This window comes from Ursus americanus, chromosome X (genome assembly GCF_024610735.1).
Source record: "Ursus americanus isolate L20-20 chromosome X, mUrsAme1.1.p, whole genome shotgun sequence".
Lineage (NCBI taxonomy): Eukaryota > Metazoa > Chordata > Mammalia > Carnivora > Ursidae > Ursus > Ursus americanus.
The window spans coordinates 64,024,488-64,048,865 of record NC_142164.1 but is presented as its reverse complement, the minus strand read 5'-3'; the positions used below and the strand labels follow the sequence as shown (position 1 = coordinate 64,048,865).

Genomic DNA, 24,378 nt, shown 5'->3' with positions numbered 1-24,378 from the left:
TTCCCGGATCCTGGGATCCAAGCCCCGCCTTAGGCTCCCTTCTCAGCAGGGAGTCTGCTTCTCCCTCTCCCTCTGCCCCTCCCACGCTCTCATGTGCACATGTGCGCTCTCTCTTGCTCTCACTCTTTCTCTCAAATAAATAAAATTTAAAAATATGTTCTGCATCTTGACTATCAATAACAGTATCCCGGTGGTGATGTGGTAGTATGGTTTTGTAAGCTGTTATTGTTGCAGTAATGTGGGTTAACAGTCAAAGGGTTCTCTTTGTATTATTTCTAAGAACTGCATATGAATGTACATTTATCTTAAAATTACAAGTTTAATTAAAAAACACTCTGGTCTTGGGGCGCCTGGGTAGCGCAGTCCTTAAGCGTCTGCCTTCGGCTCAGGGCGTGATCCCGGCGTTCCGGGATCCAGTCCCACATTGGGCTCCTCCGCTGGGAGCCTGCTTCTTACTCTCTCACTCCCCCTGCTGTGCTCCCTCTCTCACTGGCTGTCTCTGTCAAATAAATAAATAAAATCTTAAAAAAAAAAAACAACACTCTGGTCTTGAATTACTGATTTATCAAACTTCTTTTTGTGTGGATTTCAAGTTATCTGGACAGGGCTTCATTTTAAATGCAAGTACAATATCTTAATATCTGGAACTTAACTGTTCAGCCAGTTATTGTGTTTTGTTTTGTTTTTTGTTTTGTTTTTTTATAATTATATTTTTTTATTATATTACGTTAGTCACCATACAGTACATCCCTGGTTTTTGATGTAAAGTTCGATGATTCATTAGTTGCGTATAACACCCAGTGCACCATGCAGTACGTGCCCTCCTTACTACCCATCACCAGCCTATCCCATTCCCCCACCCCCTCCCTTCTGAAGCCCTTAGTTTGTTTCTCAGAGTCCATACTCTCTCATGCTTCATTCCCCCTTCTAAATTACCCCCTTCTTTATCCCTTTCTTCTCCTACCAATCTTCCTAGTTCTTATGTTCCATAGATGAGAGAAACCATATGATAATTGTCTTTCTCTGCTTGACTTATTTCACTTAGCATAGTCTCCTCCAGTGCCGTCCATGTTGCAGCAAATGATGAGAAATCGTTCTTTTTGATAGCTGAGTAATATTCCATTGTATATATGGACCACATCTTCTTAATCCAGTCATCTGTTGAAGGGCATCCGGCTCCTTCCACGATTTAGCTATTGTGGACAATGCTGCTATGAACATTGGGGTGCATATGGCCCTTCTCTTCCATACGTCTGTATCACTGGGGTAAATACCCAGTAGTGCAATTGCTGGATCATAGGGTAGCTCAATTTTTAACTCTTAAAGGGACCTCCACACAGTTTTCCAAAGTGGCTATACCAACTTGCATTCCCACCAGCAATGTAGGAGGGATCCCCTTTCTCCACATCCTCTCCAACATTTGTTGTTTCCTGCCTTGTCAATTTTTGCCATTTTAACTGGTGTAAGATGGTATCTCAAAGTGGTTTTGATTTGAATTTCCTTGATGGCTAATGATTTTGAACATTTTTTCATGTGTCTGTTAGCCATTTGTATGTCTTCATTGGAAAAGTGTCTGTTCATATCTTCTGCCCATTTTTTGATTTGTTTATTTGTTTCTCATGTATTGAGTTTGAGAAGTTCTTTGTAGATCTTGGATACCAGTCTTTTATCTGTAGTGTCATTTGCAAATATCTTCTCCCATTCCGTGGGCTGCCTCTTAGTTTTTTTGACTGTTTTCTTGGCTGTGCAGAAGCTTTTGATCTTGATGAAGTCCCACAAGTTCATTTTTTCTTTTGTTTCTCTTGCCTTTGGAGATGTGTCATGAAAAAAGTTGCTTTGGCCAATGTCTTAGAGGTTGCTGCCTATGTTCTCCTCTAGGATTTTGATGGATTCCTGTCTCACATTGAGGTCTTTCATCCATTTGGAGTTTATCTTTGTGTATGGTGTGAGAGAGTGGTCAAGTTTCATTCTTGTGCATGTAGCTGTCCAGTTTTCCCAGCACCATTTATTGAAGAGACTGTCTTTTTTCCACTGGATGTGTTTTCCTGCTTTATCAAAGATTAGTTGCCCAAAGAGCCGAGGGTCCATTTCTGGATTCTCTATTCTGTTCCATTGGTCTATGTGTCTGTCTTTGTGCCAGTACCATGTTGTCTTTGTGATCACAGCTTTGTAGTACAGCTCGAAATCCGGCATTGTGATGCCCCCCCCCAGCTTTGTTTTTCCTTTTTAACACGTCCTTGGTGATTCGGGGCCTTTTCTGGTTCCACACAAATATAAGGGCTGTTTGTTCCAGTTCTTTGAAAAATGTCATTGGTATTTTGATCGGGATAGCATTGAAAGTGTAGATTGCTCTGGGTAGCATGGACATTTTAACTATGTTAATTCTTCTGATCCATGAACATGGAATATTTTTCCATCTTTTTGTGTCTTCTTCAATGTCTTTCAAGAGTGATTTGTAGTTTCTAGAATATATATCCTTTACGTCTCTGCTTAAGTTAATTCCAAGATAACGTATGTTTTTTGGTGCTATTGTAAAAGGGATGGATTCCCTAATTTCTCTTTCTTCAGTCTCATTGTTCGTGTATAGAAATGTAACTGATTTCTGAGCATTGATATTGTATCCCGCCACATTACTGAATGGCTCTATAGCTTCTACTAGTTTGGGGGTGGATTCTTTAGGGTTTTCCATATAGAGTATCCTGTCATCTGTGAAGAAAGACAGTTGGACTTCTTCCTTGCCAATTTGGATACCTTTTATCCCTTTTTGTTCTCTGATTGCTATTTCAAGGACTTCTAGTACTGTGTTGAATAATAATGGCAAGAGTGGGCATCCTTGTCCTGTTCCTGATCTTAAGGGAAAGGCTTCCAGCTTTTCCCTACTGAGAATGATATTTTCTGTAGGCTTTTCATAGATGGTTTTTTTTTTAAAGATTTTATTTATTTATTTGAAAGAGATAGAGACAGCCAGCGAGAGAGGGAGCACAAGCAGGGGGAGTGGGAGAGGAAGAAGCAGGCTCATAGTGGAGGAGCCTGACATGGGGCTCGAACCCATAATGCCGGGATCACGCCCTGAGCCGAAGGCAGACGCTTAACGACTGTGCCACCCAGGTGGCCCTCATAGATGGTTTTTATGAAATTGAGGAATGTATCCTCTATCCCTGCACTCTGAAGGGTTTTAATCAGGAAAGGATGCTGTATTTTGTCAAATGCTTTTTCTGCATCTATTGAGAGAATCATATGATTTTTGGCTTTTTTCTTGTTGATATAATCTATCACACTGATAGATTTGCGAATGTTGAACCACCCTTGCATCTCAGGGATGAATCCCACTTGGTCATGATGGATAATCTTTTTAGTGTACTGTCGGATCCTATTAGCAAGGATCTTGTTTAGAATTTTGGCATCCATATTTATCAGGGAAATCGGTCTGTAGTTCTCCTTTTTGATGGGGTCTTTGCCTGGTTTGGGGATCAAGGTAATATTGGCCTCATAGGATGAGTTTGGTAGCTTTCCTTCTGTTTCTATTTTTTGAAATAGCTTTAGGAGAATAGGTATTATTTCTTCTTTGAATGTTTGGTAGAATTCCCCGGGGAATCCATCAGGCCCTGGCGTTTTGTTTTTTGGAAGGTTTTTAATCACTGTTTCAGTCTCTTCATAATTAATTGGTCTGTTTAAAAAATCAATTTCTTCCTGTTTCGTCTTGGTAGTTTATAGGTTTCTAGGAAGGCATCCATCTCTTCAGATTGCTTAATTTATTGGCATAAAGCTGTTGATAAAAGTTTCTAATAATCCTTCCTATTTCATTGGTGTTGGTTGTGACCTCTCCCTTTTCATTCATAATTTTATTAATTTGGGTCCTTTCTCTATTCTTTTGGATAAGTCTTGCCAGTGGTTTGTCTATTTTATTAATTCTTTCAAAGAACCAGCTTCTAGTTCTCTTGATCTGCTCTACTGTGCTACTGGTTTCTAATTCATTGTTCTCTGCTCTAATCTTGATCAGCTGCTTTCTCGTGCATGGATTAGGCCTGTTCTTCTGTTGCTGTTCCAGCTTCTTGAGGTGAGAATATTAGAACTGCATTTTAGATTTTTTTATTCTTTTGAGTGAGGCTTGGATGGCTATGTATTTTCCCCTTAGGACTGCCTTTGCAGTGTCCCATAGGTTTTGGACCGTTGTGTTTTCATTCTCGTCGGTCTCCATAAATTGTTTAAGTTGAATTTTGATTTCCTGGTTTATCGAATCATTCTTGAGCAGGATGGTTCTTAGTCTCCAAGTGTTTGAGTTTCTTCCAAATTTTTCCTTGTGGTTGAGTTCCAATTTCAGAGCGTTGTGGTCTGAGAATATGCAGGGAATAATTTCAGTTTTGGTATCGGTTGAGACCTGTTTTGTGACCCAGAGCATGGTCTATTCTTGAGAATGTTCCATGGGCATTAGAATAGAATGGGTATTCTTTGGTTCTGGGGTGTAGTGTTCTATATATATCTATGAGGTCCATCTCGTCTAGTATGGCATTCAAAGCTCTTGTTTCTTTGTTGATTTTCTGCTTAGGTGATCTGTCTGTTTCTGAGAGTGGAGTGTTGAGGTCCCCTACTATTAACGTATTATTGTCTATATGTCTCTTTATTCTGGTTAAGAGTTGGCTTGTGTATCTTGTTGCTCCCCTGTTTGGGGGCATATATATTTATAGTTGTCATATCCACTTGTTGAATATATCCTTTAAGAATAATACAGTGCCCTTCTGTATCTCTAACTATAGTCTTTAGTTTAAAATCCAATCTGTCTGGTATGAGAATTGCTACCCCAGCTTTCTTTCGAGGTCCATTGGCATGAAAGATGGTATTCCAGCCCTTTACTTTCAGTCTGGATGTATCTTTAGGTTCAAAATGAGTCTCTTGTAGACAGCAAATGGATGGGTCATGTCTTTTTATCCAGTCTGCAACCCTGTGGTGTTTTAGGGGAGCATTTAGGCCATTTACATTGAGAGTGATTATTGAGAGATATGATTTTAATGATGCCATGTTGCCTATAAAGTCATTGTTTCTATAGATTGTGACTTTCTGTTCTGTATCGCTCTTGGGGCCTTTTTACTTTTATAGAATCCCCCTTAATATCTCCTTTGGGGCTGGTTTTTTGCTTATGAAATTGGTGACTGGCGATTCTGGAAGGTCTTTGTCTCTCCATCAGTTCTGAATGACAGCCTTGCTGGATAAAGGATCCTTGGTTGCATGTTTTTCTCTGAAAGAGCTTTACAAATGCCCCCCCAACCCTTTCTCTCATTCCAGGTCTGTGTAGACAGGTCTGATGTAATTCTGATGCCTTTGCCTTGGTACATGAGAAATTTCTTTGCCCTGGCCGCTTTCAATACTGTATCCTTGGATCTAATATTTGCGAAGTGCACTATGACGTGATGTGGCGTAGGTTTGTAGTGGTTGAGCTTGAGAGGTGTCCTCTCTGCCTCTTGGACATGAATGCTTGTTTCCTTTGCTAGATTAGGGAAGTTTTCAGCTACAATTTGTTCAAATATCTCTTCTAGACCTCTGTTTTTCTCCACCCCCTCGGGGATGCCAATGATTCTGACATTGGAACGTTTCATTGAGTCAGTAATCTCCCATAACCTGCGTTCTTGAGATTGGATTTTTTTGAGCCAAGTTTCTGTCTTAGCTTTCTCTTCTACTAACCCATCCTCCAACTCACTGATTGGTTCTTCTGCCTCATTTACCCTGGCCGTGAGGGCATCTAGTTTTGACTGCATTTGATTCATAGCATTTTTAATTTCTGCCAGATTCACTCTTATTTCTGCCCTTAGAGATTCTATATTCTCATTAATATTTTCCTTAATATTTTTTTCAAGTCTACACATCCTGTTGACCATTGTTAATCTGAACTCCATTTGTGACAATTTCGTTATATCCGTATCCATCAGTTCTGTGCAGAGGCCACAGACTCATTGTCTTTTCCTTGCTGAGGGGGATTTCTCCTCTCGTCATTCTGATGAGGAGAGGTTGCGGGGTTGCCCAGAGCCCAAATTATTGACCAGGACCCAGGCAGTGTGCACTTGTTTTATAGGGACCTTAGGGATGTGGGCTTCTTGATTTTTCAGCCTGCCTTCTGGGGCAGGGGCCTGCCGCACCGAAACTCAGGCAACCCTGTTTGGGTAGAGTCTCCATGTTCCCTGCGAGGGGGGATGGGGTGGGCACACCGTGAGCCCGTATTTCTAGGCTTTTGTTCTCTGGCGGCTTTCCCTGGCAGTTTGCTCTGCCTCTTCTGAGAGTCAGAGCAGCAATAGCCGAATCTCAGCTTCTGTCTCAGAACAGAGGGATCGCAGACCGCTCTCCACTGGGGTCTTCTGGCCACTTTAACTCTGTTTCTGTTGGTGCTGCTCAACCCTGCAGCGTCCCGGGATGTGCGCCCCACAGCCTGTGTCCCAGCCCTCACTTCCAGGGCCGGCGGGTCTCTGTCCTTTGTGTTTCTAACACCGCCAGCCGCCAGCCGCTCCCATGCGCTCCGGAGCTCCATTTCAGTGTTACTCGCGCACTCTGGAGCTCCGGTTTTCAGACTGTTCGCACGCGTTCCCCGGCTTACGGTCTCAGTCTGCTCCTTCGCGGGTGCCGGTCCGCGCGAATCAGCCCGCTCCCCAGTGCAGGTGGCTACCATTTCCCGGCACCGGAACGCGGCGGCTCCCTCCCCCTTCCGTTTATCTTCTGGTATCTGTGCGCGGTTTCAGGGCTTCCCGCTTCGTACCTCAATACTCAGCGCTGGAGATGTTCATTCGTAGAGATCCAGATGTATGTTCCTGGGTCTCTGGCTGATTCCGTGGGTGTTCAGGATGGTCTGGTACCTATCCAGCTCGACTCAGCTGAAAAAGGGGACCTCTACTCCTCCGCCAGCTTAACTCCCAGTTGTGTTTTGAACACAGCTCAAAAGCAGAATGAAAAGTATTTTTGAATAGCTAAAAGAGGTACAGCAGTGTCTGCACTAGAGCTCACACTGAATTCTTTTCAGTGAGTCTCTCACTTGGAACCTTTAATACATAATTCTAATAAATCTGGTTTCCATGACCATGACAGATTTAGAAAGTAGGAGAGGAGTGGTTGCATGATACATTGATCGTTACTACAAGTGCAGCCCATAGCCTGACTGCAGGTAAAGAGACAAATATATATAAAATTGAGTAGTCTGGGACAATTTAAGGTAGAGGGCGTCCAGAAAAGGTTAAGTTATAGTTACATCTTTTGTTAGGCAGAAATGTATGTTACACATTTTAGGATTCTCTTCTGAAGTTAAAAAAAAAAGTTTGCATATGGTGTAAACCCTCAGCTAATTGAGAAAACTCAGCTATTCAGAAGACACAGCTTTAGTAGTTCCTGGGAGGAGTGAGAAACCCTTATTGATTTGGAAATGAAGTGTGATGTTTTGTTTTTGTATCCCTTGTTTTCTACAAAACAGGTTAAATAATAGTGAAGTTATCATTGCTTAGATTGGTGCAGACATCAGTAGTACTGTTGGGAAAGGGCAATAAGCCATAATAGGGTAGTTGGCACCTTTAAGGGGATATAACACCTGAGGTGGTGGCCAACAGTATATTACAGTTGTCAGTGTGTGGGCTTTTCAAGGGAACTGCAAAGTGGATGATATTTTCAGAATAGTACTTAGTTGTTTACTTTTACCTGTTTTGACATTTGCACTGATGGTGTCAAAGCAGCGGAAAATAAATCTGCTTCTGCCTGAGTACGAAGGTAGTGGTACCAAACTGTACCAGTGGTCATTGAATTCTTCACCATGCACTTGTACTAAAAAAATTTAAAAAGTCAATTTTTCTTAAAAAATGTTTTTGCGCAATAAACGTTACTAATTATATTAAATATAGACCCATGAGTACATGTCTTAATATTGTGTGATAAAAAGGGAAGTAAGCATGAATCACTTCTGCAAACTGAGTTATGGTGATTGCCTTGGAAAGTTACCTGTAACATCATAGAAACGTGCTACTCACTTTTTTTTACTTGTAACAGTTTACTTAGAAGAATAACAGAGAAACTATGGTTTTTCATATTTGGGTATTAGGCATATATTTTTTTCTAAGTAAATAAGTGAACTTATCCTTTCAAGGAAAACAACTGATAGTTATTTGTTGCACATTTAAAATTTTAGCTTTCAGGGGCTCCTGGGTGGCTCAGTCGGTTAAAGCGTCTGCCTTCGGCTCAGGTCATGGTCGAAGTATCCTGCGATCGAGCCCCGCATCTGGCTCCCTGCTCAGCGGGGAGCCTGCTTCTCCATCTCCTGCCCCGCTGCTTGTATTCTCTCTCTCTCTCTCTCTGTCAGAGAAATAAAATCTTAAAAAAATAAATAAATAAAATTCTAGCTTTCAAACAAAATTTAGGAGTTTTATAGACTTAATGTCCATCTGTGTGAGCTTTATGGTTTCACCAATACTTAAATTAAGATTTTTCTGATGACATGAGAGATTTTAATGAATATGATTTTTAAAATACCATCTAATGAAATATCAAAATCTGTATGACTCAGTAAACTAATATTTTCCAAATGACCCTTGTAGGACGTTCCATAATCATGCATGGGTCAAATATTCATTGAAAGGGCAAGACAGACTAGTGGATTTTAAGGTTACAGAGTTATGTTATGTTTTTAGATTCCCGCGTTTCAGCTGATTTTTGAGAAGCTACCACTTGTTGAGTTTTGGTATAGTACCATTGAAGAATTTTCATAATTATCTGAAAGAATATTAATATACTTCTTTCTTTTTCAACTTCATATCCAGTAGGACTTTCTCCATATATTTCCACCCAAGCAAAAATTTCATAATAGCTTGAATGGAGAAGCAGATATGAGGCTCCAATGTCTTCTATTAAACCAAGCATTAAGGAGAATTACAAACATAGAAATATATGTAAGACAATACTATTCATCACTAGGGTTATTTGGTTTTGAAAGTACAGTCATTTTGCACAAAAATTCATTATGTTAAATTTATTATGCATGTGATGTATTAGGGTTAGGGTCAGGATTATAAGTAAATAGAACAACCATTTAAGTTAACTAATCAAGTTTATCATTAAATTGATTATTAATAGGTATTTTAAATATTTAAAAGGCTTTTTTTAGTTTACTTTCTCTTGTAGTAAATAAATCGACTAAAGCTCTTTGTTTTCTCAGTAGTTTTGAGAGTGTAAACTCTTCTAAAAGCTTTAACACCACTGGTCTAAAGTGCGTGTTTGAGGGTAGGGGGACATGGCAAATGTATGTTTGATCTGGCCTGGCGTTCAGAGGGATGGGACCTAAATTGGTAGGTAGAACATTTCATCTGGAAGCTTCTAGGTAGTCAGGTTACTCAGGCAGACAGAAACTAGCACATTGTCGTCCCCTGATGGTTGGTTTAGATTGGTGCAGGACCCAAACCAAAATATTGAGGTTCACGGCAAGACTCCTAACAGGCATGAAGGCTAGTCATACAGACTGAGAATAGGTTAGAGGCAAGCTCCGGTTTGGTGAAAGCATAGGTGATCAGGGCCCACGCCTGTCATAACTACATATAGTGAAGTAGTTTCAGTCTTACCAATTGGTAGGGGGTGGAGCTCTGGAATTACTCCTCTAGTCAATTCCCAGCCCCAGAGACTCCAGCTGATTAAGTTGCAATTTTATACTAGGTGGTGACCTCGCTGTTTATTTAAGTAATGTTTGGAGTTGGGGAATATGCTGTTCCTTCATATTTAGAAGTCTCTGGATCCGCATCTTCTTGTGCTTCTTTTAGGTGATTCTAGACTTTATATAAAAATGCAGTTTATAAGTTAACTAAACAATAGTTTAATGTACCAGGGAACTAATGGCACATATTCAAGGTGTAGATGTACTTCTTTTGATTTAAATTTAAAAATAAAACATCTACCATATAGTAGAGTTGTATAGTTTTATAAGGTTGTTTAAAGAAAAACAGTTGTCTGATTTCCCCCACCCCTTAATTTTCCATTCTCAGAAGCAAACCAAATCATGCTGAAATTTCAATTTTTCTGTTAGTTAGATCTGTGTATCTAAATAATGTGCTAGTGTAGCTTTTTTTTTTATTTTTAAGTTTTAGCCATTATCTATTGACTGCCCATCGTGGATGATAGTTAACTCTCCTTCATACACATACCCTTCTAACCCCCACCCTGAATTCAGCTATATTATGTACATACTCAACTGCTGGTCCCTCTCATTATCTTAATATATTTATATCACAATTTTTACTTTTTCACTGTGTAGTATCTAGCTTTTAAATATTTCTTTAGGTTTGCTGAAGTGTAATTTAAATAATGTAAAATTCACCCTCCTTAGTTTTACACTTCTGTTTTTTCACTAAGGACTTCACAGTATAACTATCACTGTAGTCAAGATATAAAATTCTTTCTAGCCTAAAAAATTTTTCTCCTGCTCCTTTGTAGTTAGCCCTTTCCCCTCATTCTCTAATAATTCCAGTACTGTTTGTTGAAAATCCTGTGTTTTTTCCCTTGAACTTTTTTTACATCAGTGCCACTAATTGACCATATATGTGTGGGTCTGTTTCTAGATATGCTGTTTTGTTCCACTGATCTCTTGTGTCTACCATTTTGCTAATACTGCATAGTAAGTTTTGAAATAAGTCTTGAAAACAGGTGGCGTGAGTGCTCCGATTGTAGTCGTGTCCCCCCCCTCCCCGCCCCACAACTGCTTTGGCTGTTCTAGTTTCTTGGTTTTCCCATAACTGCCCTAAATATCCCTGGTGCTCTGCCAATCTGTGCTTCTCTCTCTCTTAGCCTCAGGCAACCACTGATTGCAGTCTTGATGGTTTTTTTCTTTTCCAGAATGTCAGATAGTTGGAATCATACATTATGTAGTCTTTTCAAATTGACTTCTTTCACTTAGTAATATGCATCTAAGGTTCCTGCTTGTCTTTTCATGGCTTGATAGCTCATTTCTTTTTAGTGCTGAATATTCCATTATCTCAGTATACCCATTTATTCATTCACTTATAGAGGGATGCTGTTATCTGTCTCTTTCCCTGGTTCTCTCTGGTAAACTTCTAACTGGTGTTTTTTAGCTTGTTGTTCTCATGTAGTTACCAGTCTCTATTTAATTGCTTACCACCAAAATTTCTATTGTTTTTGGGAGTACTCTTAGGATTGATTTTTCCCCCCCAGTGTATTCCAAATTAAGTCCGTTCCCTTGGGGATACCTTCTGCGCTCTCTTTTGTTACAACCTGTCTCTGCGTCTTGGCAAAACCTCTGCACTGCTGCTCTGGAGCTGAGAGGAGGGGAAATGGCATGTTTTTCTCAGTGTGACATCCCCAGTTAGGGAGCAGAGTTGTTTGGCTAGGGTAGTTGCCTCTAGTCTTCCTTAATGACTATTTCAGCTTCAGGTTAAGTTATTCCTTCGTGCTGTGTGTCAGAGAAGGTCTCTTTCCACATTAGTGTTCCTCTCATCGACAAAAATATCTTTAAAGAATCTATGAAAAGAAGTTGCTGAGATTTTGATTGGGATGGCATTGAATCTGTAGATGAATTGGGGAGGTTTGTAATCTTACTGAGTCTTCCAATTCATGGGCATAGTATTTCTCCCTATTTATCTAGATCTGTTTTGATGTATTTAATTAATATTTTGTTGTTTCCACATACAGTTCTTGCACCTATTTTGTTAGATTTATATGTAAGAACTTTATTTTTGGGGGTGCTATTATAAATTTTAATTTTTTCATTTCAAATTCCAGTTATAGCCATATATAAGAATATGATTGACTTGTCTGTTGACTTTATATTCTGCTACCTTGCTAAACTCACTTTTTAATTCTAAGAGGGTTTGTTTTTTGTTTTTTTTTTTTTTGGTAGATTATTTGAGATTTTTTTTGGACAGACAGTAGTATTTCCTGCAAACTAATTTTTTCCTTTCTAATATGTGTGCCTTATAATAGTTTTTCTTGCTTTATTGAGCTGGTAGGCCTTCCAATACAGTGTGGAATGGGGTAGAGAGGGAGAGCATATTTTCCTTCTTTCCAATCTTTGTTAGCTATAAGTCTTTCATAGATGCCCTTTAGTAGGTTAAGCACTTTCCACTCTATTTTTAGTGTTCTGAGAGGTGTGTGTGTGTGTGTGTGTGTTGTTGTTGTTGTTGTTTTTTAAGATTTATTTACTTATTTGAGAGAGAGAGCATGAACAGGAGGGTCAGAGCGGGATAGAGAGTAAGAATCTGAAGCGGACTGTGTGCTGAATGAGGAGCTGGCTCAGGGCTCAGTCTCTTGACCCGGAGATCACGACCTATGCCGAAACCAAGAGTCAGGTGCTTAACCAGCTTCACCACCCAGGCACCCCAGTGTTCTGAGAGTTTTTATCATGAAAGTATGTTGAATTTTTCAGATGTCTTTTTCTGAATCTATTGATTGTATGGTCGTCTTCAAATTGTTGATATGGAATTTCATTGTTTTTTTGTTTTGTTTTGCTTTGTTTTAGAGAGAGAGAGAGGGGAGAGGAGCAGAGGGAGAGGAAGAGAGAGAAACTTAAGCAGGCTCCATGCCCCCAGCTCAGAGCCCAGGACCCTGAGATCATGACCTGAGCCGAAATCAAGAGTTGGAGGCTTGACTGACTGAGCCACCCAGGTACCCTGAATTTCATTGATTTTTCAATGTTGAACTAATCTTACATTTCTTAGATGAAATCCATGTGATTGTGATATATATTTTTTCATATTACTGCATTTTATTTACTAACATTCTGTGGCAATTTTTACATCTGTGTTCATTAGAGATACTGATTTGCAATTTTCTTTTCTGGCAATATTTCTGGATTTGTGAACAGGATAATACTGGCTTCATAAATGGGACATGTTCTTTCCTCTTCTTTTTAATGGAATTGATTGTGTAGAATTGGCATTATTTATTACTTGGTTGGTAGAATTTACCAGTGAAACTGTCTAAGCCTGAAGTTTTCATATTTTGCTAGTAACTTGCAGTCCAATTTATTTACTAGGTATAGGGAGGGCTATTCAAGTTTTCTTGAGTGAGCTTTGGTGATCTTTCAAATAATTGTTCCATTTCATCTAATTTATCAAATTCATGAGCATATAGTTGTTTGTAGTATTTCTTCATTTTCCTGTTAATGTCTTTGGCATCATTTGTGACACTGATTCTAAGCTTTATATGGAAAGGCAAACACTGTAACAAGTAATACAGTGTGGAAGAAGCACAAAGTTGAAGGACTCACACCATTTGGTTTTAAGACTTATTATAAAACTACAGTTACGAACATAACATGCCACTGGTAAAGGGACAGACATATAGATCAATAGAATAGAGAACTCAGACTCAACGCAGATTGCAAACTGGTCTTTGACAAAGGCAGAAAGAGTACTCGGTGAAAGGGTAGTCTTTTCAAATAGTGTTGGAACCAATTGTATGTTCACAGTTTAAAAATTGAACTTAGAGACTTTACACTTTATTTATTTTTTTAAAGATTTTATTTATTTATTTGACAGAGACAGAGACAGCCAGCGAGAGAGGGAACACAAGCAGGGGGAGTGGGAGAGGAAGAAGCAGGCTCATAGCGGAGGAGCCTGACGTGGGGCTCGATCCCATAACGCCGGGATCACGCCCTGAGCCAAAGGCAGACGCTTAACCGCTGTGCCACCCAGGCGCCCCGAGACTTTACACTTTAAACAAAAATTCTCTCAAAATGGATCACAGACCTTAAATATAAAATGGAAAACTGTAAGACTTCTAAAAGCAAATACAAAAGAATATGTGAACTTGGGTTTGGTGATGAGTTTTAGATCCAACGTCAAAAGTATAATTCATGAAAGAAGAAATTGATAACCAGGACTTTATTAAAATTAAAAATGTTTGCTCGGAAAAAACAGCGTCAAGAGAATGAAAAGGCAAACCACAGACTAGAAAAAAATTTTGCAAAACCCATATCTGATGAAGGACTTTAATATATAAAGAACTCTTTAACTTCAATAATAAGAAAACAACCCAGTTAGAAATTGGGCGAAAGATCTGAATATACACCTCACCAAAGAAGATAAAGAGATGGCCAATGAGCAAATGAAAAGATGCTCATTTGAAATTAGAGAAATTCAATTTAAAAAAATGAGAAATCCTCATACTCATATTAGAATGATTAAAATTTTTAAAAACCTGAAAATACCAATTGCTGGCTAGGATGTACAGTAATAGGAAACTCTCAATTCTAGTGGTTTTTTTTTAGTTCATTTTAAAATTGTTGCTCAAGAGATTATAATGTGCACAATACTTGTATCTTTTATGCAGTTCTCTTAAATTATTTTAGAAGAAAAGAGCAAATTTTATTTATTCTGTCATTTACATTTATCTATGTAATTAGCTTTTCTGAGCCTGTTTATTTCTTCATATGGGCTTCTTTTTTATTTCTTTATATGGATTTGAATTAAAGTCATTTCAGCTTGAAGGAATTTGTTTTTTTCTTCTAAGTCAGGTCGACTAACAGTGAATTCTCTTAGTCCTTTTTTGTCAGTCTTACTTTTTCCTCATTATTGAAAGATAGTTTTATGGATATAAGCTTCTTGCTTGTCGTTTTTTTGTTTTTTTGTTTTTTGTTTTCTTTTAGCGCTTTGTGTATACCAAGTGCTGCCTCTGATCCTCATTGTTTCTCATGAGAAATCACCGGTAAAGATTCTTTGGGTCACTTGTGTGTTTTTTTCTGTTGCTGCTTTTATAATTTTTTGCTGAAAACAACAAAATATTCATGAAATAAATCAAAGACGATCTAGATGAATAGGGATTAATACTACATCCCTGAATCAGAAGATTTGGTAAGATATCAGATCTTCTGAATTTCATCTGTAGATTCAATCGTTGTCTCAGTCAAAATCTCAGCAAGTTGTTTTTGTAGATATTGCTAGCTTATTCTAAAGTTTATATGAAAATGCAAAGAAACTAGAATAACCAAAACAGTTCTAAAAAAGGAAGAATAAAAAGTTTGAAAGGAGGGTTGCCTGGGTGGTTCAGTTGGTTAAGCGTCCGACTTCTGCTCAGGTCATGATCTCAGGGTCCTGGGATCGAGTTGCACATCCCGCACATCAGGTTCCCTGCTCAGCAGGGAGTCTGCATCTCCCTCTCCCTCTCTGTTCTCCCTCATTCTTTCAAATAAATAAATAAAATCTTAAAAAAAAGTTTGAAAGGGCACACTATACCTTATTTATAGACTTATGATAAAGATGGTAATCAGTAGTGTTTGGTATTGGTGAAAGGAGAAAGACAAAGATCAGTGAAACAGAGATAGAAATAGATTCACAGAAATCTAGTTAATTATTTTCAACACAGATGCAAAGATCAATGTTGAAAGGATAATCTCCTTAACAGAAGCTGCCAAAACAATTGAAGGACCACATGCCGAAAGAGTGTGAACACATACTTCACTCATTATACAAACTAATGAAAATGAATCATAGAGAAATTACATGACATCTAGAAGAAAACAGGAAAACCTCTACAGCTTTAGATCACTGAAGGCACAATACTAATGCCAATTGATAAATTTATTTCTTAAAAAAGTACGGGTAACTTTTTTTTTAAACGGAGTTTCTTTTTAGGGCAGTTTTAGGTTCACAGCAAAATCGAGAGGGTGTAGAGAAATTTCCCATATACTCCCTCCCCCCATGCATGCATCACCTCTCCCATTATCTACATCCTCCACCAGAGTGGTACATTTGTTAGAACTGATCGACCTACATTATTTACACATCACCATCTAAGGTCATTAGTTTACATTAGGACTCATAGTTTGAACAAATGTATAATGATATGTATCCATCACTGAAGTATCATCCTCTGTCCTTCATCTATTTTTCCCTTCCTCCAGCCCCCAACTAATGGCAACCATTGATCTTACTGCCTCCGTAGTTCTGTTTTTTGTTTTTTGGTTTTTTTTTTAAGATTGTATTTATTTATTTGGCAGTGAGAGAGCACAAGCAGGGGGAACAGCAGGCAGAGGGAGAGGGAGAAACAGGCTCTTCGTGGAGCAGGGAGCCTAGTGCAGGACTCGATCCCAGGACCCCGGGATCATGACCTGAGCTGAAGGCAGATGCTTAACCGACTGAGCCACCCAGGCGCCCCCATAGTTCTGTTTTGAATGATTTTCCCCCTCTACTTTCTGCTTGCATCTTAGATGGGGTAATTGCTGTTGACCTGTGTTCAAGTTCCCTGATTCTTCATTTGTGTTGAGTCTACTTATAAGCTCCCTTAAAGGCAGGCATACTCATTTCTGTTAATGTGTTTTCAATATCTACCATTTTCATTTGATTCATTTTTATAGTTTTCAACTCTTCTGATATTACCTACATGATGTGGCCTATTATCTAGATTTTTAACATACGCTAGTTATTTTAAATTCTCCGTTAGTTTCTACATCTCATATCTGAATCTGGTTTTGGAGATTACATTTTCTTCATGCTATTTTTTTTTGTCCCTTTGTTTTTATATACATATAATTTTGCTGGAAGACATATGTAAGACAGTAGATACTGAAGTATTTTTTTAAGTTTTTAAATTCCAGTTAACATACAGTGTTATATTAGTTTCAGGTGTTCAATATACTGATTCAGTGTTTCCCATACATCACATTCCCATGTGCTCATCACAAGTGCACTCCTGATCCCCATCACCAATTTGACCCTTCCCCCCTACCCACCTCCCCTTTGGTAACCATCAGTTTGTTCTCTATAATTAAGAATCTGTTTCTTGATTTGTCTCTCTTATTTTCCCCTTTGCTTGTTTTGTTTTTTAAATTCTGAGTGAAATCATATAGTTTGAGTGGATGACTGAAATCATACGGCTTTTGTCCTTCTCTGACTGACTTATTTCACATAGCATTATATGCTCTAGCTCCATATATGTTGTTGGAATAACAAGATTTCATTCATTTTATGGCTGAATAATATTCCATTGTATGCATATACCACCTCATCTTTATCCATTCGTCATCGATGGACACTTGGGCTGCTTCCATGTCTTGGCTGTTGTAAATAAAGCTGCTGTAACAATAGGGGTGCCTGTATCCCTTTGAATTCGTGTTTTTGTATTCTTGGGGGTAAATGCCCCCCAATCACTGGATCATAAGGTAGTTCTATTTTTAACTTTTTGAGGAAGCTCCATACTGTTTTCCAGAGTAGCTGTACCGGTTGGCATTCCCATCAACAGTGCACGAGTGTTCCTTTTTCTCCACATCTTCACCAACACCTGTTGTTCTGTGGTTGGTTTTAGCCATTCTGACAGGTGTGACATGATAGCTCATTGTACTTTTGCATTTCCTTGGTGATAAAAGATGATGAATATCTTTTCATGTGTCTGTTGGCCATTGTAGGTCTTTAAAAAGTACCTGTTAATGTCTTTCTGCGTATTTTTTAGTTGGATTATTTGTTTTTTGGGTGTTGATTTGTATAAGTTCTTCATATATTTTGTATACTAAGCCCCTTTCAGATATGTCATTTGCAGATGTCTTCTTCCATTCTGTAGGTTGCCTTTCAGTCTTTTTTTTTTTTTTTTAAGATTTTATTTATTTATTTGACAGAGAGACAGCCAGCGAGAGAGGGAACACAGGCAGGGGGAGTGGGAGAGGAAGAAGCAGGCTCCCAGTGGAAGAGCCTGATGTGGGGCTTGATCCCAGGACTACTGAGATCACACCCCGAGCCGAAGGCAGACGCTTAACAATTGAGCCACCCAGGCACCCATGCCTTTTAGTTTTGTTGTTTCCTTCACTGTTCAGAGCTTTTTATTTCAATGTAGTCCCAATAGCTTATTTTTGCTTTTGTTTTCCCTTGCCTCAGGAAACCTCTCTAGAAAGAAATTGGTACAACCGATGTGTCAAAGAAGTTATTGCCTGTGTTCTGTTCTAGGACTTTATGGTGGCAGATCTCACATGTAGGTCTTTAATCTATTTTGAGTTTATTTTTGTATGTGGTATAAGTAAGTTGCCCAGTCTCATTTTTTGCATGTAGCTGTCCAGTTTTCCCAGTACCATTTGTTGAAAAGGCTGTCTTTTTCCCACTGGATATTCTTTCCTGCTTTGTCAAAAATTAATTGATGGTAAAATTGTGGGTTTATCTCTGGACTTGCTGTTCTGTTGATCTATGTGTCTATTTTTGTGCCAGTACCATACTGTTTTGATCACGACACGTTTGTAATATAACTTGAAGTCTGGAATTGTGATGCCTCTAGCTTTGCTTTGCTTCTTCAAGATTGCCTTGGCTATTTGGCGTCTTTTTTGGTTCTATGCAAATTTTAGGATTGTTCATTCTAGCTCTGTGAAACATGCTGCTGGTATTTTGATAGGGATTGCATTAAATGTGTAGACTGCTTTGGGTAGTATAGGCATTTTAATAATATCTGTTCTTCCAATCCATGAGAATGGAATGTTTTTCCATTTCCTTGTGTCATCTTCAGTTTCTTTCATCAGTGTTTTATAGTTTTCAGAGTATAGCTCTTTCACCTCTAGTTAGGTCTATTTGTAGGTGTCTTTTGGTTTTTGCTGCAGTTATAAATGGAATTGATTCTTTGATTTCTCTTTCTGCTGCTTTGTTATTGGTATATAGAAATGCAACAGATTCCTGCACATTAATTTCATATCCTGCAACTTTACTGAATTTGTTGATGAGTACTAGCAGGTTTTTGTTGTAGTCTTTTCAGTTTTCTGTATAGAGTCTATATCATGTCATCTGCAAATAGTGAAAGTTTTATTTCTTCCTTGCTGATTTGGATTTCCTTTATTTCTTTTTGTTGTCTAATTGCTGTGGCTAGGACTTACAGTGCTGTGTTGAATAAAAGTGGTGAGAGTGGAAAAAGCTCTCAGCTTTTCCCCCATTTAAGGATGATGTTAGCTGTTTTGTTTTGTTTGTTTTGGTTTGTTTTGTTTCATAGATGGCCCTTACTATGTTGAGTTATGTTGCCTCTAAACCTACTTTGTTGAGGGTTTTTATCAAGAATGGGTGCAGTGTTTTGTCAGATGCTTTTTCTGTATCTATTGAAAACATCATATGGTTCTTATTTCTTTCTCTTTGTGATGTATCTATCACATTGAATGATTTGTGAGTATAAACCACCCTTGCAACCCAGGAATAAATCAGTTGATCTTGGTCAATGATTTTTTTTTTTTAATGTGTTCTTGAGGGGTGCCTGGGTGGCTCAGTCAGTTAAGTGTCTGCCTTCAACTTAGGTCATGATCCCTGGGTCTTGGGATCGAGTGCCGCATAGGGCTCTCTCTGCTCAGCAGAGTCTGCTTCTCCCTCTCCCTCTGCTGCTCCGTCTGCTTGTTTTCTCTCTCTCTGTCAAATAAATAAAATCTAAAAATAATTTTTAAAAATGTATTGTTGAATTTGGTTTGCTAGTATTTTGTTGAGGATTTTGCATCCATGTTCATCAGGGGTATGGGCCTATACTTCTTTTTTTTGTGGTGTCTTTGTCTGGTTTTGGTATCTGGGTAATGCTGGCCTCATAAGATCATTTTGGAAGTTTTCCTTCCTTTCGTAATTTTTGAAATAGTTTGAGAACAATAGATATTAACTCTTCCTTAAATGTTTTGTGGAATTCACCTGTGAAGCTGTCTCCTGGACTTTGTTTGTTGGGAGTTTTTAGATTATTGATTCAGTTTCTTTGCTGATTATCTGTTGGGTCTGTTCAAATTTTTTATTTCTTCCTGTTTCAGTTTTGGTAGTTCATATGTTTCTAGGAATTGATCTGTTTCTTCCAGGTTGTCCAGTTTGTTGGCCTATGGAGTCTCATAATATTCTTTTATGATTGTATTTCGGTGGTGTTGGTTGTGATTTCTTCTCTCTCATTTGCGATTTTATTTGAGTGTTTTCTCTTTTTTTTTTCTTGATAATTCTGGCTAGAGGTTTATTAGTTTTATTGATTTTTTTCCAAAGAACCAGCTCCTGGTTTCATTGATCTGTTCTGTTGTGTTTTTTTAAATCTATATCATTTATTTCTGCCCTAATTATTTCCTTCTTTCCTCTGGTTTTAGTTTTGTTGTTCTTTTTCTAGCTCCTTTAAGTGCAAGGTTAGGTTGTTTGAGATTTTTTCTGCTTCTTGAGGTAGGTCTGTATTGCTGTAATCTTCCCTCTTATAACCTCTTGCCACATTCCACAGGTTTTGGATTATTGTGTTTTAATTTGTTTCCATGTATTTTTTATTTCTTCTTTGATTTCCTGGTTGACCCATTTGTTGTTTAGTAGTACGTTATTTAACCTCCATGTATTGTGGTCTTTCCACATTTTTTCTTGTTGTTGATTTCTGTTTTCATAGCATTGTGGTCAGAAAATATGCATGGTATGATTTTGATCTTCTTGAATTTGTTGAGTTTTTTTTTTAATGCGCTAATATTTGATCTGTTCTGGAAAATGTTCCATGTGTACTTGAAAAGAATGTGTATTCTGCTGATTAGGATGGAATGTTCTGAATATATCTGTTAAATCTTTTTTTGGGGGGGTGCAAAAAGGTGATTTTAATAAAGCACGGGGACAGCACCTATGGACAGAAAGAGCTGCTGCCTAAATCTGTTAAATCTATCTGCTCCTATGTGTTATTCAAAGCCCTTGTTTCCTTGATGTTGTTTAGATATCTGTCTATTGATGTAAGTGAAATGTTAAAGTCCGCTACTATCATTATAGTTTTATAGATTATTTCCGTTATGTTTTTTATTAACTTCATTATGTATTTGGGTGCTCCTATGTTGGGTGCATAAATATTTACAATTGTTATATCTTATTGTTGTATTTTCCCCTTTATGATTATATAGTGTTCTTTGTCTCTTGTTACAGTCTTTTTTTAAAGTCTGTTTTGTCCAATATAAGTCTTGCTACTCTGGCTTTCATTGATGTCCATTTGCATGATAGTTGCTTCTCCATCCTCTCACTTTCGATCTGTGGGTGTCTTTATGTCTAAAATGAGTCTCTTGTAGGCAGCGTATAGATGGGTTTTGTTTTTTTATCCATTCTGTCATCCTATGTCTTTTATCCATTTACATTCAGAGTAATTATTGATAAATATTTATTGCCATTTTTATTACTTGTTCTGTGGTTGTTTCTGAACATTTTCTCTGATGCTTTTTTTGTCTTTCATGTTTTGCTGATTTTCTTTAGTGATACATTTGGATACATTTTTCTTTATTCTTTGTATATGTTAGTGGTTTTAGATATATCATGACCAGTAGGTTTGTATACCTTCTGCCAATAGTAGTCTATATTAAGTTTATGGTCATTTAAATATGAACCCATTCTTTACTCCTCTCCTCCCCATGTTTTAGGTATGTGTTATTATTTTCATATCCCTTTTTATTGGTTGGTTCCTTGACTGATTTTTTTTACAGAAATGTTCATTATTACTACTTTTATATTGCTTACTTTGTACTGTCCTTTTTCATCTTTCCTTTCCATCAAGGAGTCCTGTTTAATATTTCTTGCAGGGCTGGTTCATTGGTCATGAATTCCTTTAGTTTTTGTTTGTCTACGAAACTCTGTGTCTCCCTCTATTGTGTATGATAACCTTGCTGGAAAGAATGTTCTTGGCTGTATATTTTTCCCATTCAGCACTTTGAATATATCATGGCACTCCCTTCTGGTTTGCAGGTTTCTGTTGAAAATCTATGGGTTTTCCCTTGTAACTTAATGACTTCTTTTGTCTTGATGCATTAAATTTTTTTTATCTCTGTATTTTGCAAATTTAATTATGTTTTGTTAGATATTATATGTCTTGGTGTGGGTCTGTTTTTGTTGATTTTGATGGGTGTTCTGTGTGCCTCCTGGATCTCCGATATCTGTTCCCTTCCAGATTAGGGAAGTTTTCAACTATTATTTCTTCATATAAATTTTCTGTCCCCTTTTCTCTCTCTTCCTTTTGTGGTACTCTTATAATACGAACACTATTACATTTAATGGAGTCACTGAGTTCCATAAGTTCTCATTTTGCATAACTTTTTTTCTTTTGTTCACCTTATTTTCCATTTCTCTGTCTTCCAGATCACTAATTCATTCCTCTGCTGCTTCCATCCTGCTGTTCATTCCAACAAAGATGTTTCTCATTTCATATCAAGCCCTTTATCTCTGCTGTGTTATTCCTTATCTCTCCTAAGTGTCTCATTCTTGTCTTCCACTCTTTTCTCAATCCTGTGAATATTGCTTTAAGTTGTCTGTCATTTTACTTATATCTGTTTTGCTTAGATATCTGGTTGTGGTCTTGTCCAGTTCTTTCCTTTGGGATAAATTTCTCTGTCTCCTCGTTTTGTCTGCTTTTCTCTGTTTCTGTGTGTTAAGGAAATCAGCTGTGTCTTCTGCTCTTGAAAGTAGTGACTTTATGAAGAAGAGGTCCTGGAGTGTCCTGCAGTGCAGTGTTCCCTGTTCCTAAGAGCCTGGCACTTCAGGAGAGTATCCTATGTGTGTTACATAAGCCCTGTTATTGTGTCTGAGTCATTTTTCCTTTTAGTGCAGTTGTTTGCACTAACTCTATGTCTGCCTGTTGTGGGCTGTAATTGCTCTTTGTGATGTTAGTGGGACCCAGGCAGGCCAGCTTTGAGAGGGCGTGCCCACCAGGGAACTTGGGGGCCAGGTAGTGGTGTTAGCAAAGTTTGTACTGGGCCACTAGTTCTGTGCCCGATCTCCTGAAACTCTGTGGCAGCTAGGGGCTGAATGCAGTGATGGGGGGGTTGGCATGCAGATGGGCGTGGTACATGATGGTGGCTCGAAACAGCAGCTGTGCACCCTGTGTGGCTGGGTGGGGTGAACCCAGGGGTTTAAGAAAATTTACCCTGAGGCCAGGGCTGATGGTAGCAGACTTGGAGTCGGGGAGTCTTCAGGAGACCTCTTGGGCAGGGCACGCTGCTAACAGGTTAGGTAACAAGTGTCTGTGTAGCCCTGCCTCCCACAGAGGGCTCTGTGTTTATGGTAGGGGGCAGGGGAGGAAAATGGCGCCTGCTAGCTCCCTTTCTTTGGAGAAGTCCCCCAACACACTCTGAAATCAGTATGAACAGATCTGTCTTCCGTTTGCCCCTGGTGTTGTGTAAACTGCTATTTTTATGTTGCCTCTCCACGCAGGCTGCTGTCTCTTTAAGGCCAGTGACCAGCTATAACTAGCCCTCGTGGTTTACCCACTGGCGTCAGGCGACTCTAAAGCTCTAGGCTCCAAGTCCTACTGGTTTTACAAACTGACAGAATTCAGCCCCTTTGGTATGTATGTCTGTATGTAGTTAGGTAGGTAGGTAGGTAGGTAGTTTTATTGTAACAAAGCAACTTGTACACTTTTAACGTTTAAAACTGAGCATCATCTTTCCTTTCCAGTGAAACAAAGAAAATTTAAAAATAGGAGCAAAATTGTAATAAGGTAGTCCGTTCCAAGTAAGATCCTATATATAGGTTCTGCTGATCATCTACTGAGTGGCATCATAAGTAGAAAATATAATTTTAAAAGTGTCATCTTAAACTGCAAGGGTGTCCATTAAACATCACAATTAAACATGCCAAAGGAGAAGCCATGTTGTCAGAATGCCTGTTTAACCCACCCAGGCATCTCAAACCCACCCTTTGCTGACCTTCTGTAATCCCATCTTTAAATTTTTTTTCTTCTTTTAAATAAGAGAAAGTAGAAATATACATGTTGGCAAATGCTAAGTGTCCATACTGACATAGAGACACAGTGTAATCTCTGAGCTCAATATACAGAGAAAGGAAGAAAAAAGTTGGAATTCTGTACAGTATTATACAGGGGCCTAACATTCTCTAGCTTCCAGCAGAGTTAAGGGAGCATCAGGTTTTCCTTTTTTCCCCACAGAGCACAGTGGTATGAATTTCATAATTTTCTTTTTAAAGATTTTATTTATTTATTTGACAGAGACAGCCTGCGAGAGAGGGAACACAAGCAGGGGGAGTGGGAGAGGAAGAAGCAGGCTCCTAGTGGAGAAGCCTGATGTGGGGCTCGATCCAGAACGCTGGGATCACACCTTGAGCCGAAGGCAGACGCTTAACAACTGCACCACTCAGGCGCCCCACGGACTTCATAATGTTTTTGTTGAGACAGGAAGGGATAAAAATGAGTTTGGAAAGGAAAGTGGTAGAGATTCTTTTCCCATTGTATTCTGCTCAAGGTATTTCCCCCCAATATACGTTGAGAACCAAGGGAGAGAAAAACGACTTCAAAAAACAGGGTGAATGAGCACAAGAGGAGGGAAGAAAAGACTGCAACTTGTTCCCAGGGACTGGAGGAGATTTTAAAAAGGTAGATTGGAATCCATCAGTGTTCCATTAGTCATCTTCTCATTCATCCTCCTGTCCTTCCTTCTCCCCCTCATCCTCTTCACCTTCATTGTCATCTTCTTCATCAATATCTTTTTTTTTCTGT

General features: G+C 38.6%; 1 long non-coding RNA gene across 11 annotated transcripts in view; it reads left to right on the top strand.

Annotated features, from left to right (window-relative positions):
- Positions 1-24,378, top strand: part of LOC123788117 (uncharacterized) — a 93,843-nt gene that overhangs the window by 30,778 nt on the left and 38,687 nt on the right. For 10 of the 11 annotated variants that reach the window (XR_015723328.1, XR_015723330.1, XR_015723333.1 and 7 more), the window contains one exon: positions 12,476-12,621. This is a non-coding gene — a long non-coding RNA (uncharacterized LOC123788117). Of the gene's footprint in view, positions 1-12,475; positions 12,622-24,124 lie in introns of all 11 variants that reach the window. The other variant, XR_006778423.2, reaches the window with a different exon arrangement.